Source organism: Medicago sativa, chromosome 8 (assembly GCF_051527215.1).
Source record: "Medicago sativa cultivar Bolivia chromosome 8, Bolivia_mono, whole genome shotgun sequence".
Lineage (NCBI taxonomy): Eukaryota > Viridiplantae > Streptophyta > Magnoliopsida > Fabales > Fabaceae > Medicago > Medicago sativa.
Window position 1 is genome coordinate 40,385,335 of NC_140756.1, and position 16,951 is coordinate 40,402,285.

Genomic DNA, 16,951 nt, shown 5'->3' on the forward strand with positions numbered 1-16,951 from the left:
GATCCAGATTCCAAACGATCGCTGCAAAACCGATAAACACATTTATCGATTATTCAATTATGAAGAATTATATCCAATAATCCAAAAACTATACGAATAATTCTCATATCATAAACGACGATCCATTAAAACAAGTTGTGAAATTCTCGAAATCTACAATCCGATAAACACAAATCCATATCGATCGATCAAAGAAGAAATCTGAACAACGAGCATGCAAAGAAGAAAGAAATAAAAGAAGAGCGATAGAACGAATCGAATAATGTAGAATGCATGCGCTATTTCGATGCACTTTGGAAAGAGAGGACTTGTGAGGTTTATATAGAGAGCGGGGTCAGATTTGACGGCTACGATAACGCGTGTGGTGGAAACTTGGACGGTTATGATTGAACTAAAATAAAACGGTTCAAATAAAACTTGGACGAATAAAGAACGTTATTTAATATTCTGGCAAACCATGCAGCAGATAAACATGTTCACATATCAATTCTTATGTCCTTCAAATCAAAGCGAAGAAAAAAATAATAAAAAACTATTGATTGAAGAAATTTGATTTATCTATCTGGAGCCGTTTCTCAGTTCATATCCATTGAATCAGGAATCTCAAAACGTTCACATCGCTACAAAACGAAAGAACATGAATCTAGATTATCCAATTATGAAGAACTATATCCAATAATCAAATAATTAATCAAATAATTCATGATAACCGATTATCAAGGAAATCCGATGAACGCAAATCCATATCGATCGATCAAAGAAATCTGAACAACGAACATGCAAAACTTCAGAATCGGGAAATGATTCATTGGAACAAATTTCCATCGAATTTGCAAGATCGTCATGCAACCATATGAAAGAGACAATTTAGCTTTCTCCTAATACAGAGAAATCCCTACCCAACATAATGAAGAGGATATCTTTTAAGGAGTTTCATCATCATCATAAACAAATAATATCAAAACAGTAAAAAGAAAACTATTGACAGACTCTCCCATCAAAGTTAAGTCGTCCCCAACATACAAAAAACACATGAAAACTTGAACAAAGAAAGAAACACAAAATCATCAACACCAGCTTCTACACAATTAGGACAACAATTCATAAACAAGAACACATATGTATGTAAAAGATGACCAATTATATCCCAAAGATGAATGATGAAGGAGTAAAATAAGAAGACTGAACGATACATTTAAAAGATAATGAACTCATCTCTCACCTCACATCAACAGACTTATCTCTCGCGTGTAACACCCAACTGACACAAAGGAGCAAATCAAAATGACTGCAGAATTAAGAGAATTAAGAGTGTATCAAAATAAACCTGATTGCTTGATGCTACACAGAACAGGTTCAAAACACACACACTGCAGAAAACAGTAGATTTTTCAATTCGCAATTTAGTCTGATAACCATGTAGTTTCATAAAACATTACTACCATTATCTAATACTCAATCAGCAACCACCATTATCTAATGAGAAAATTCAAATATAAACTCAAGGTTTCATGCTGTGAAAAAAATAACGTTATTAATTAAGTCGTATGCCTCTTCCATGATATCACTCATGGCTCTAGAAAAGAAGACAGATGGAAAGGAGGACGAAGGGAGGATATAAGAAAAGTGCGGGACAATGGATAATGGTAAAAAAAAAACATAAAAGTTTAGGGATATTTTTGGCAATCCAAGTGTAACACCATGTGTAACAAGAAAAAATCAAAACCTATTTGTTGTGGAACTAATAAAGACGGCAGCTAAATATTTTCCTTTGATTGTGAAAAATCAATGTTATATTTCCTTTGCTAGTTTTAATTTCAAAAATACAAAGATATAATTGTAATATTTTACACTATCCTGTTACATGGAGAATATTATCTCTATCTGATTACTGAATAGAAAAAGTTTAAATTAAAACCATGAGTAACTTTCAATATAAAACTATCAAAGTGCTCTGGTGCATGTGCTGCTAATCGAGACGGTGTTAATTCAAAAACACAAAGATAAAATTGTAATTTCGTTACATGGTGATTATTATCTCTATTGCCCTTGCTTAATAGAAGTTTAAACTAACCTTAATGAAGTTATCATAGTGATTTCGAATTAAAAATGATAAAATTGATCATTAGAACAGCATAAAAGTGATATATTCCATTATCGTGGTTGTTCTTAATTGAAACAATGCAGGACACACCATTAATAATAAGAAAATGGCTGGTTTTGTCCAAAAGCTGAATGAACAGTCTATCATCATGTTCCACACAAGCTTTTCACAATCTACCTATATTTGCAGTGAACGGGATAAAATACAAAGAACCAATCCAAGCAGAAAGCACAAAGATGTATAACCAAGTAGAAATCACCTTGAAGCCGGTGCACTCAGAAAAATCCACTTAGGAGAATCGATTTATACTTATGCACATCGTCAAATGATAAACAGTATAGAAAAGCTCCCCAGATAAAGACCGTCATCATGACAATAAGTGACCAACCAAGCTGTCCAAAACGGATTACAGATACAGGCAGGTCAAACCATAAGAGTATAACACCAACAAAGATACAAATTTGGGACAGAAGATTCTTATATAACTACAAAATATGGCAGACTACCGGAGTATAACACCAAATCAAGCTGTCCAGAATTTCATATCCTTGTCGTGGACAAAATCATATCGTATTCATGCTCCTGATGCAGAAACACATATATCCAGCACTAGCATGAGACATATCAAAGGAAAAACATCCCTAATACCGTAACATATATACACAGATATGTAAAAAATTACTGATCATATCACACGGCCGGTTTCCACAGGTCACGGCACACCATATATTCATAGTCGGTCTCCCTTGTAACGCCCACACAATATCAATAGAAATATTGAAAATAAAAATAGATTCACAATCCAATCTGCCTGTCATAAGAACAAAGCCCAAACATTGTAGATATCCAAACTGACAGAATCATAAATATTGCCAAAGCTCTCCTAATATCTAGATTCATATTTCTAAACATTGCCACATCTCAATGTCAAAGGACACCTATTGAAATCCAAGGGTCTGCATGTTCGTAATATTAAGGTTAGCTGCAGCTTTAAAATCACAGTACAGCATCTCCCCTGTAACACAAGCTAAGAAAATTTCACAACAAAAAACCCCAGTTACAGACACAGGGAGTCGGGTAGGAATGAGAAAACTAAATCCACAAAAAAGAAGGAAAACGTGAAGAAATAAATCACTGTCAAAGTAGAAATAACGAAATGAAAGCTTAACAACGGCAGCCAATTGCAGATTCTGGTGCTCCATTAAGATGGAAATATGAAGAATCTCGATAGAGATGACCAAATTATCTCCTAGAAACAATAGGGAGTACATGACACCGCCTGCAGAGGACGTTGATTCAGGATGTGCAAAAATAAACATGTACACTTAATAATATACACTGTGGTTATTTTAAGATACATTGCGCTCCAGAAAACAGGTTTTAATTCACAATTCCACCAGGAATGAATATCATATATGGAGTTTTGCAAAACATCACCATTTTATGAAACTCAATTGGCAACATCCAAAATAGAAAATTCATATCATAACTCCAGTCATCTTTCCAAGTTCCGCAAAACATTACTGTTATTACCTATTACTCAAATAGCAATACCATAAACGCAAAGAATAATGTTAGTTGTAACAGAGGAATTCGAGAACAATCAATCAATTGGAACTGCAAAAGTTAAGATACCGAATAATTAATCACAAAGAATAAGAATACATCACATGAGTATCAAACAAGAGAATGTCACAGATTATTGCTCCTGCAACACCAAAGAGTATCGAATCAAGTATTCACTCTCAGCAACACCAAAAAGTAACCAATCAAGAAATATTCACACTCTCAGCAGTGAAAGAAATATTATAAACAAATAAAAACGCTATGATGCGAAGAAAGTTATTAGCTTTGACAGACCGTGCTGCAGAAAAACATGTTCAAAATTCAATTTGTATCAGAAAAACATTTTTGATAGATATCAACATGTTCATAGCCCAGAAATCAAGTTAATAAAGGACTCATTGAAGAAACATCATCTATCTATCGGATGCCGTTCCCCGTTCTTGTCCATTGAATCAAGTGTTCTAGATATCTAGTTCCCTGCTTGCAGTACAACGGATAAAAGGTTTTCAACTATCAAATGAAGTTATTTTGAAAAATAACACAGATTGAATAGATGAAATTTCTAGAGTTCACCAGAAAAATACTAAAGGCATACTTTGAAGGAGGTTATTATTTAGACAAACCAGGCTGCAGAAAAAGCGTTTCAAAATCAATTTGTATGTCTTGTAATCAAAGTCAGATTAAAAACAATAAAAATGGCTAATTGAAGAAATTTGATTTATCTCGAGCCGTTCTTCGTACTTATCCTTTGAATCAAGAATATGTTGACCTCAGCTGCAAAATTATCAAAATCAATAAATATTTAAACAAAAAGGATTCACGGAGAAAAAATTGAGGTCTATGCTATGAAGTTAATATTTTGACAAAACCAAGCTGAAAAAGAAAGTCATCGATTCAATTTTTATGTAAACCAGAATCAAAACCTCACAAACATGAAACAAGAAAGGAAAAAGAATACAAAACATGATCAAATAAGAGTAAGAAAGATAGAACCAGAAGAAATCGTGTTTTCATATATATTTCTCCTGAAACGCCAAAGAGATCATCAAATCAAAAAATATTAACTGATTTAATGTAATACATAAAAAACAGTGAAGAAATTTTTTATTTCAAAAATAATTTAACAGACATCACCAAATCAAATCCATGCTTAGTTTGCAAATCACCCACCACGCTGCAGAACAATTAAGAATATCTTCAATATTCAATTTGTATGATTTCAAATCAAATTAAAATAATTAAGAACCACTTATTAATTAAAGATATTTGATTTATCTAGCTGGAGCCTTTCTTGTGTCTTGTATCAAGAGATTTCACTGCAAAACCGATAAACGATCTCTCGATTATCAAATTAAGAATTAATTATATAAAAAATTTAAGAATTAATTATCATATGAATTTTAAGAAATTTTTATGTAAAAGAAGAGTCAAGAGAAGTGTGATTGCGTGAAATTCTGTTGAAAGTATATCCTAACAATCCCTGAAATTAAGCAATCACAGATCAAAGAATCAAGAAAGTAGAACACCAAATCAAGAAATATAGAAAGATAGAACCAAAAAGATTCAAATCAAATCAAATCTAGAGGCTCCATGCTATGAATAAAGAATGTTATTTAATACTCTGACAACCCACGCTGCAGAAAAACATATTCATGAATCAAGATATATTCATACTCTCAGAGTAGTTAAAGAAATATTGAAAACAAAAAGATTATGATAGATATCACCAAATAAATATGCTAGCTGCGAAGGAAGTTAACAGTTTGACAGACCGTGCTGCAGAAAAACATGTTCAAATTCAATTTGTATGGCTTGCAATCAAAGCCCATAAATTAAATTGATAAAGGACTCATTGAAGAAAAATCATTTATCTATCAGGAGCCGTTCCCCGTTCTTGTCCGTTACATTAAGTCTCCTAGATTTCAAGACTTTCCTGCAGTACAACGGATAAACGGATCTTCGATTATCAAAGTAAGAATTATATCGGAAAATAACACAAATAATACTCGCTAACTAATCGTAAAAGAAAAGTCAAGAAAAGTGAGTGTGAAATATATGCTCTCAGAAGCATTGAATGGACGAATTTACTTCGAGATCACCAGAAAATTCTCAATCAAGCTGCAGAAAAGGCATGTTCACAGTTCAATTCTTCTCATAATCTAAAACTTGAAATTAAAAAACAATAAAGAATGAATCACTGAAGAAATTCGATTTATCTATTCGAAGCCATTCTCCGTTCATATCCATTGTGTCAAGAATCACGAAATGTTTCTAGTTTTTCAGAATTTTGCCACTAGCTGCAAAATGGTTAAACATATATCTTGATTATCTAATTCTGAAGAACTGGAAACAATAGTTCGAAAATAAACATAATTCTTGAAAAAACGACACATAAAAGAAGAGTAGAGAGAACTGTGAAATTCTTGATATCATTCCAAAAAAGCATGTCAAAACACCAATCCTTTGATACAAGAAGATCAATGACCCAAGCGAAACGATAAACCCCAGACTCCTGTATGCTCCTGATACAAAAACATAAAAACTGCAACACTAGCGGGGCACACCATCAGAGCACAGCTATACCATCCCAACAGAAATCCACAGGTAAGGAAAAATAAAAAAAAAACAGTTCTTAATCGCAAGGTTGAATGAAAAGTAAGAGGTATGACCATCTTTATTCCAAGTCTAAACGGATGTAAGAAAACCTAAATGACAGATTACATCAAAGCAGTCGCAATTTCTCCAGAATTGTGTAAACTATCACGGTAAGAATACATCAAAAACCTGAATGTAAGGAATCAGAGTATGATTGTGTAAGAAAACCTAAGGCTGAACTTCTCAGATATAAACAAGAGGAAGATTGATAGAACCAGAATATGTTTAAAAAAGATCACTTCTCCTGCAACACGGAAGAATAAATAACAAATAAAAAAATATATATGTCGATAAAAGAAATTTTTAAAATGAAAAGAATTAAATAGTTATCACCAAATCAAAATGCTAGGCTCCATGCCATCTTCAGAACAACCATGTTCAAAATTCAATTCGTATGTCTTGCAATTGAAGCCCAGAAATTAAAATAATAAAGAATGGCTCAATGAAGAAATTTGATTTTTATCTATCTGGGGCTGTTGTTCTTTTCCAGTGTATGAAACGTTCTAGATAATGCAAGATGGATAAATGCATCGCCAGGTTATCAAATGAAGAATTATATCCCAAAGAAGAGTCAAGATAAGTGTTAAAATTCATGATATCTACAATCTGAGGGGTGCATATTAATAAGCAAGTCCCTAATGCTCACGTTGCGAGCAGCAGAACCCTAAAACAATAACCTCACACCCTGAAATCAAGCAATCACAGAGCAAATGATACGGCCGACAAGTTAAAAAATCAAGTAACGAAAGAAAGTATGAACAAAGAATAAACAAACAAACTTTAGAATCAAGAAATCAAAAGCATATCCTCTCATGTAACACCATCAAGAAATCAAAATCATATCCTCTTAACACCAAAAAAGTAAATTAACAATTAAACAATTCAAGAAACATTTGTTCTTAGAATCAACAATGTAAGATTGAAACAAAAAGGATTTACTAGATATCACCAAATCAAAACTTGGGGGATTTTATTATTTTGACAAACCACACTACAGTCTAAACCAACAAAAACAAATAATCAACCAAGACGAATCACGAAACCGAAAGAATCAATCAAAAATGAATGAGAATGCAAAACATGAAGACGAAACAAGAGGAAGATACATATAACCAGAAGAAATCGTATGTTACGAAATTACTTTTCCTGCAACACCAAAGAGGGTAAAACTGGTCAAGAAATACAAGATCTCAGAGAAGATAAAGAATTTTTGAAAATGAAAAGAATTTAATACAGATCACCAAATCAAAACGCTAGGCTCCATGCATCAAGCAGGTAATAGTTTAACAAACCACGCTGCAAGAAAACATGTTAAAAATTCAATCTGCATGTCTTGCAGTAAAAACCCAGAAATTAAAGTAATAAAGAACGAATCATTGAATAAATTGATTTATCTATCTGGAGCCATTTCGTATGTTGTATCAAGCCGTTCTAGTTATCAAGACTTCTCAGCTTGCTGCAATATGGCCAAATGTATGTCTCAATTATCCAATGAAGTTCATAATTCAATTTTTATATATAGCATTAAAATCAATAAAGAACAATCACCAAGATTGAAACTTCACAAACATGAACCCAGAAATGAAAAAGAATACAAAATTATTGGAAGAAAGATAGAACCAGAAGAAAGCATTTTATTTCTCCTGAAAAACCAAAAGAGATCACTGAATCAAAAAAATATTTTAACTGATTTAATAGTATACATTAAAAATAATGAAGAAATTTTGAAAAGAAAAATAATTTAACAGACATCACCAAATCAAATCCATGCTTAGTTTGACAAACCACCACGCTGCAGAATAATTAATAACATGTTTAAAATTCAATTTGTATGCTTTCCAATCAAATCAAAATTATTAAGAACTTATTAAAGAAATTTGATTTATCTAGCTGGAGCCGTTCTTGTCCCTTGTAATCAACTTATCTATAGGTTTCACTGCAAAACCGATAAATAATCTCTCGATTATCAAATGAAGAATTACTTATATAAAAATTTAAGAAAATAATAGTTAATGAAAATTTAAGAAAATAATAGTTATCAAATAATTTAAGATGAATTTTAAAAAACTTTAATGTAAAAGAAGAGTCAAGAGAATGTGAGTGTGTGAAGTTCTTGATTCTTGACTATAGTCTGTTAAAAGTATATCCCAACGATCTCGTTTACAACAAACCCTGAAATTAAGCAGCAATCACAGAGCTATGAATCAAGAAAGTCGAACACCAAATCAAGAAATCAAAAATTGCATTCTCCAAATCGACAAAGAAAGATAGAACCAAAAAGATTTACTAGATATCACCAAATCAAATCTCAGGCTCCATGCTATGAATAAAGAACGTTATTTAATATTCTGAAAAACCATGCTGCAGATAAACATGTTCACATATCAATTCTTATGTCCTTCGAATCAAACCGAAGAAAAAAATAATAAAAAACTATTGATTGAAGAAATTTGATTTATCTATCTGGAGCCGTTTCTCAGTTCATATCCATTGAATCAGGAATCTCAAAACGTTCACATCGCTACAAAACGAAAGAACATGAATCTAGATTATCCAATTATGAAGATATCCAATAATCAAATGATTCATGATAACCGATTATCAAGGCAATCCGATGAACCATATCGATCGATCAAAGAAATCTGAACAACGAACACGCAAAACTTCAGAATCGAGAAATCAAAATCATGAATCAAGGCTCCATACTCTGAAGGAGTATATTATTTAGACAAACCAGGCTGCAGAAAAACCATGTTCACAATTCAATTCGTCTCATAGGTAAAGCTCAAAATTTAAAATAATAAATAATTAATCATCCAAGAAATTCAATTTATATCTGAAACCGCTCTCCGTTCGTATATGTTGTGTCAGCAATCACAAAATGATCTGGACTTCCAGACTTTAGCTTGCTGCAAAACGGATAAACGCATGTCTCGATTATCCAATTAGGAAGAACTATATCCAATAATCCAAAAATAAACAATCCTTGAAAACCAATCCATGAAAGAAAAGCCAGGAGAACTGTGACATTACTCCTCTATAGAAGCAGAACAAAGACCCTAGAATCTTGTATGCTTCATACTCACGTTCCTGGAAAAAAAAAACATAAAAACTGCAACTCTGGCATAGCACAAATACAGATGCAAGAAAAAAATGACCAGTTTTATTCCCACACATAAAGTAAGTGAACTTCTATGCATGCCACACACTTATAAGCTTACTTTACTCCCACACATAAAACTCAAGGGAACTGACAGAAGTGGATGCAAGCAACAGTAGACAGTTACGAAAGCCTGCAGGAAGATAATGATTCAATGGAACAAATTTCCATCGAATTTGCAAGATCGTCATGCAATTATACAGAGAAATCCCTACGCAACATAATGAAGAGGATATCTTTTAAGGAGGATCATCATCATCATAAACAAATAATATCAAAACAGTAAAAGAAAACTTGAACAAAGAAAGAAACACAAAATCATCAACACCAGCTTCTACACAATTAGGACAACAATTCATAAACAAGAAAACATATGTATGTAAAAGATGAACATGAAGGAGTAAAATAAGAAGACTGAACGATACACTTAAAAGATAATGAAACTCATCTCTCACCCCACATCAACAGACTTATCTCTCGCGTGTAACACCCAACTGACACAAAGGAGTAAATCAAAATGACTGGTAGAACTTTACAGAGAATTAATGAGATGAAAACAATTCAGAACCAGGAAGAGTGTATCAAAATAAACCTGATTCCTTGATGCTACACAGAACAGTTTCAAAACACTCATACACTGCAGAAAACAGTAAATGCTTCAATTCGCAATTTAGTCTGATAATTATGTAGTTTCATAAAACATTACTACCATTATCTAATACTCAATCAGCAACATCTGAAGAGGAAATTCACTTATAAACTCAAGGCTTCATGCTATGAAAAAATAACGTTATTAATTACGTCGTATGCCTCTACCATGATATCACTTATGGCTCTAGAAAAGAAGACAGATAATGGAAAGGACGACGATGGGAGGATATAAGAAAAGTGCGAGACAATGGATAATGGTAAAAAAAAAAATCATAAAGTTTAAGGATATTTTTGTCAATCCAAGTGTAACACCATGTGTAACAAGAAAAAATCAAAACCTATTTGTTGCGGAACTAATAAAGACGCCAGCTAAATAATATTCCTTTGATTGTGAAAAATCAACGTTGTAATTCTTTTGCTAGTTTTAATTATTCAAAAATACAAAGATATAATTGTCATAATTTACACTATCCTGTTACATGGAGAATATCATCTATATCGTGATTACTGAATAGAAAAAGTTTAAATTAATATCATGAGTAACTTCAAATATAAAATTATCAAAGTGATCTGGTACACGTGCTGCTAATCTAGACCAGACGGTGTTAATTAAAAAATATATTGATAAAATTGTAATTTCGTTACATGGTGATTATTATCTCTATTGTCCTTGCTCAATAGAAGTTTAAACTAACCTTACTGAAGTTATCGTAGTGATTTCCAATTAAAAATGATAAAATTGATCATTAAAACAGCATAAAAGAGAATTGAAAATAACAAAATTAATCATTAGAACATCATAAACATAAAACAACATTTGTTTAGTTATGTCATACAATCATAAGATAACTTTCAAAATACATATACATATAAATAGAACAATGACCAGTGGTGTAACAAGTCCTGACTTATGCACTAAGGAACAATAAACTCTGCACACTTGGTTAAGCAAAGAGATATATTCCATTATCGTGGTTGTTCTTAATAGAAACAATGCAGGACACATCATTAATAATAAGAAAATGGCTGGTTTTGTCCAAAAGCTGAATGGACAGTCTATCATCATGTTCCACACAAGCATTTTCACAATCCACCTACGTTTGCAATGACCGGGATAAAATACAAAGAACCAATCCAAGCAGAAAGCACAAAGATGTATAACCAAGTAGAAATCACCTTGAAGCCGGTGCACTCAGAAAAATCCACTTAGGAGAACCGATTTATTGTTATGCACATCATCAATAAATGGTATAGAAAAGCTCCCCAAATAAAGACCGTCGTCATCAGGACAATAAATGACCGCCCAAGCTGTCCAAAACAGATTACAGATACAGGCAGGTCAAACGATAAAATTCTTATTCGTATATAACTAGAAAAGATGGCAGACTAAGACCGTCGTCATCAGGACAATAAATGACCGCCCAAGCTGTCCAAAACAGATTACAGATACAGGCAGGTCAAACCATAAAATTCTTATTCGTATATAACTAGAAAAGATGGCAGACTACCAGAACATAACACCAATCTAAGCTGTCCAGAATTTCATACCCTCTGGGCAAAATCTACTCCACAATCCTGTATGCTTCAATATTCATGCTCCTGTTGGCGAAAACACATATACATATACAGTCACAGATATGTAAAAAATATCCCTAATGCCGTAACATATACATATAGTCACAGATATGTGAAAAATTACTGATCTATCACACGGCTGAATGGATAGTATGTAAACCTCCAGTTTCCACAGGTCACAGCACACCACACTTCATAATCTGTCTCCCCTGTAACACCCACACAATTCAAAAGAACTGAAAAAAGATGCCAAGTATCAAGCGAAGACTAAAATGTCGAGTTTTCATAGCAGAGATGGCCACCAAATTTAAGCCTACAGAAGAACCGGAACAAATTTCTATCCAATTTGCAAGATGTTGGACACTATGTCACGGCAATTTAAGCTTCTACCTAATACCGGTACCGGAAGTGTCCTTGGACCACTGTAACGAAGATAATAGCATTTCAGGAGTACACACCATAAATAAACTAACAGCAGAAACAAAAGGTAAAAGAATATCATTTCCCCCTGCCAAATTATTCCCCAACAAATAGATCACCAAAACAATCAGCACCAAACCAAACTGCCCAAATTCCTAGAGTTTTAGCAAAAGCCTCTCTTCGGGATCGTATATCACTAAGGCCGAAATGATATTCAATGGAAGAAAAACATAACTTAAAATGATCAATTCCCAAAATGGAAGGAAAATCTGTGATAACCTCACCCTAACCAAGCTTCCACAAAGAATCCTTATTCTGAAACGACTTCACTGACTTGTCCAGAAAATATATAACACAGCAAAACATTATGGTTCATATGTTCATGTTGATTTGTTCACAAAAGTTTAGTACAAAGCGGTAACACTCAACTTCAATTTCTCTGAACCCGTGCAACAACCTGTCAACACCAGATAAAAATGTACAGGGAAATTACGTTGTAGGAAAAAGAACCAAGAGAGAGAATAGTAGCTTGATTATTCAAACCAAGTCGCAGATCAGCATGTTCGTAATATTAAGGTTAGCTGCAGCTTTAAAATCAAGTTACATCATATATGCTTTATACTCACTCCTGCTACAGAACAACAAAAACTCCGACACTAGCGAGAAACCATCAGAGGACCACGCTATCCCAAATCCCAACATAAGAACACACTAGAAAATTACCAGTTTTATCCCAAGGCTGAACGGAAGTAGTACAAAGGACAGAGGCACTCATCTCCCACCAATTTCTCCCCAAATTAATCCTAGCAACAGTCGAAAATGAATGTCAAATCATGTATCCTTGTCAAATCATGTATCCTTGTTAAGTAGTTGACAGAAGATAAGTAGTACAGGGAGCAGAATCACTCATCTCCACCAATTTCTCCTTAAGTTAGATCGCGAAATTAATCCTAGCAAACAGTCGTAAGTGCTATCAAATCAAATATCCTTTTTACTTAGTTGACAGAAGATAAGTAGCACAAACCAATTTCTCCATTTCAGAAGGAAAACTTGACAAAGTGAAGTGTGGTTGGAGACTTCTGTTGCACACCAAACCTATGTAACACGAGATGATTCATGTACATAATCACTACATGACAAACAGAAGGGATAAGAACACTTACAGCTAGACTTTTCACATATAATCACAACCCTCCCTGCACATAAAGGAGTATAGAAGACTGGACAATAAAATGAAAATGAAATAAAAATGATTTATAATTTGTTTGCTTTGATCAGGTCACCATAAAATGAAGAGTGCAAAAACAAACCTGTACACTTACTACTAATACACAACAGACTGTGGTTATTTTAAGATACACTACACTGCAGAAAACAGGGTTTAATTCAAAATTCCACCAGGAATGATGTATCAAGTTTTTCAAAACATTACCATTTACTGAGACTCAATTGGCAACATTCATATCAGAACCCCAGTTATGTTTCCAAGTTCTGCAAAACATTACTATTACCTGTTACTCAAATAGCAATACCTTAAACGCACGCCCACAAAGATTAAAATTTGTTGTAACAGAGGAATTAGAGGACAATCAATTGGAACCCAAACATAAAGAATCAACCAGAAAAGAATAAGAATACACCACATGAGGATCAAACAAAAGAAAGATAGATAGAATCGTAAGAAAACGTATGTTCACAGATTATTGCTCCTGCAACACAGAAGAATAACGAATCAAGAAATATTCATACTGAGAGTAGTTAAAGAAATGTTGAAAACAAAAAGATTATGATAGATGTCACCAAATAAACACGCTAGGCTCTATGCTGTGAAGAAAGTTATCAGTTTGACAGACCGTGCTGCAGTAAACCATGTTCAAATTCAATTTAGTTTATTTAGTTTGACAGACCATGCTGCACAAAAACATGTTCAAAATTCAATCTGTATGTCTTGCCATCAAAGCCCAGAAATAAATTAATAAAGAACGTTGAAGAAAAATCATTGATCTATCATGAGCCGTTCCCCGTTCTTGTCCGTTACATTAAGTCTCCTAGATTTCATGACTTCCCTGCTCGCAGTACAGCAGATAAACGGATCGTCGATTATAAAAGTAAGAGTTATATTGAAAAATAACACAAATAATACTTGCAAAAGCATGACAGTGTGAAATATATGCTCACAGCAGCATTGAACGGATGAATTTACTAGATAAAGATCACCAGAAAAATACTCAAGGCTCGACATACCAAGCTGCAGAAAAAGCATGTTCATAGTTCAATTCTTCTCGTAATAAAAAAAAGCTTGACATTAAAAACAATAAAGAATGAATCATTGAAGAAATTCAATTTATCTATTTGAAGCCATTCTCCGTTCATATCCGTTGTGTCAAGAATCGCAAAATGTTTCTAGTTTTTCAGAATTCCACCACTTGCTGCAAAACAGTTAAACATGTATCTTGGGTATCTAACTATGTGAACCAATAATTCGAAAATAAACATATAATTCTTGAAAAAACGATCCATAAAAGAAGAGAACTGTGAAATACTTGATAGGAGGAGATCTCAAAATGCCAATCCATAAAGATCTCCTTGATAGAAGGAGATCAAAGACCCCAAGCGAAAAGATAAACTCCAGACACTTTTATGCTTCATACTCACGTTCCTGACACAAACATAAAAACAGCAGCACTAGCAGGGCACGCCATCAGAGCATAACTTATCCCATCCAAACAAAATCCACATGTAAGGAAAAAAAAAATTTTATTCCAAGAGGTATAACCAGTTTTATTCCAAGTCTTAACGGAAGTAAGAAAACCTAAATGACAGAATTGTGTAAACTATCACACTGTCAGATTACATCAAAAAACTAAATGTAAGGAACTAAATGTAAGGGATCAGTAGTATGATGGTGTAAGAGAACCTAAGGCTGAACTTCTCAGATATAAACAAGAGGGAGATCAATAGAATCAGAGTATGTTCACAGATCACTTCTCCTGCAAGACGGAAGAGTAAATAACAAAAAGAAATATATGATGTCAATAAAAGAAATTTTTAAAATGAAAAGAATTTAATAGAGATCACCAAATCAAAATGCTAGGCTCCATGCCATCTGCAGAACAACATGTTCAAAATTCAATTCGTATGTCTTGCAATTGAAGCCCAGAAATTAAAATAATAAAGAATGGCTCAATGAAGAAATTTGATTTTTATCTATCTGGAGCTTCTGTTCTTTTCCGTATAAAAACGTTCTAGATAATGAAGACTTCACAGCTCACTGCAAGATGGATAAATGCATCGCCAGATTATCAAATGAAGAATTATATCCCAAAAAAATACAGAAAAAAGTATTGATAACCAATTTGTAAAAGAAGAGTCGAGAGAAGTGTTAAAATTCTTGATATCTATAATCTGAGGAGAGCATATTTATAAGCAAGTCCCTAATGCTCATGTTGTTAACAGCAAAACCCTAAAACAATAACCTCAAACCCTGAAATCAAGCAATCACGTAGCAAACAATACAGCCAACAGGTTAAGAAATCCAAATCATGTCCTCTCATGTAACACCATCAAGAAATCCAAATCATATCCTCTCATGTAACACCATCAAGAAATCCAAATCATATTCGTGTAACACCAAAAAGTAAATTAACAATTTAACAATTCAAGAAACATTTGTTCTTAGAATCAAACATTTGTTCTTAGAATCAACAATGTAAGATTGAAACAAAAAGGATTTACTAGATATTATTATTTTGACAAACCACGCTGCCAGTCTAAACCAACAAAAACAAATAATCAACCAGAGAGGAATACATATAACCATAAGTAATCGTATGATACAAAATTACTTTTCCTGCAACACCAAAGAGCAACACCAAAGAAGGTAAAACAAATTATAAAATGAAAAGAATTTAATAGAGATCACCAAATCAATCAAAACGCTAGGCTCGATGCATCAAGCAGGTAATAGTTTGACAAACACGCTGCAAGAAAACATGTTGAAAATTCAATTTCCATGTCTTGTAGTAAAAACCCAGAAATTAAAGTAATAAAGAACGAATCATTGAATAAACTGATTTATCTATCTGGAGCCATTCCCCATTTTCGTATCAAACCGTTCTAGTCATCAAGACTTCTCAGCTCGCTGCAAAACGTCCAAATGTATCTCAATTATCCAATGATGATTATATTCAATAATCCAAAAATTACAGAAATAATTTTTGATAACGGATTGTAAAAGAAGATTGAAGAGAAGTATAACCCAAAGATCTCGCTCATAGGAAAACCTGAAATTAAGCAATCAAGGAGAAAACAATATGGCTAATGGATCAAGAAACGAAAGAAAGTAGAAAGAAGATCATGCAAACTCTAGACTCAAGACATCATAATCATACACGCTCTCCAGCAACACTAAAGATTGAACAAAAAGAGGCTCCCTGCTATGAATGAAGGAGATCATTATTTTAACAAACCACGCTGCAGAAAAGCAATTTCAAAATTAATTTGTATGTCTTGTAATCAAAGTCAGATTAAAAATTAACAAATAATGGCTCATTGAAGAAATTCGATTTATCTGGAACCGTTCCTTACTTATCAATTGAATCAAGAATACCTTGACTTTAGCTGCAAAATCAACAAAATCATGGACTATTTGTTCTCAAAATCAATAAAGATTTAAAACAAAAAGGATTTAATACATATTACCAAATTAAGACTTGACGTTTTATACTATGAATGAATGAGGTTATTATTTTGACAAAACAATCTGAAAAAGAAAGTTCATGATCCAATTTTTAGGTATCGCACATGAACCCATAGATGAA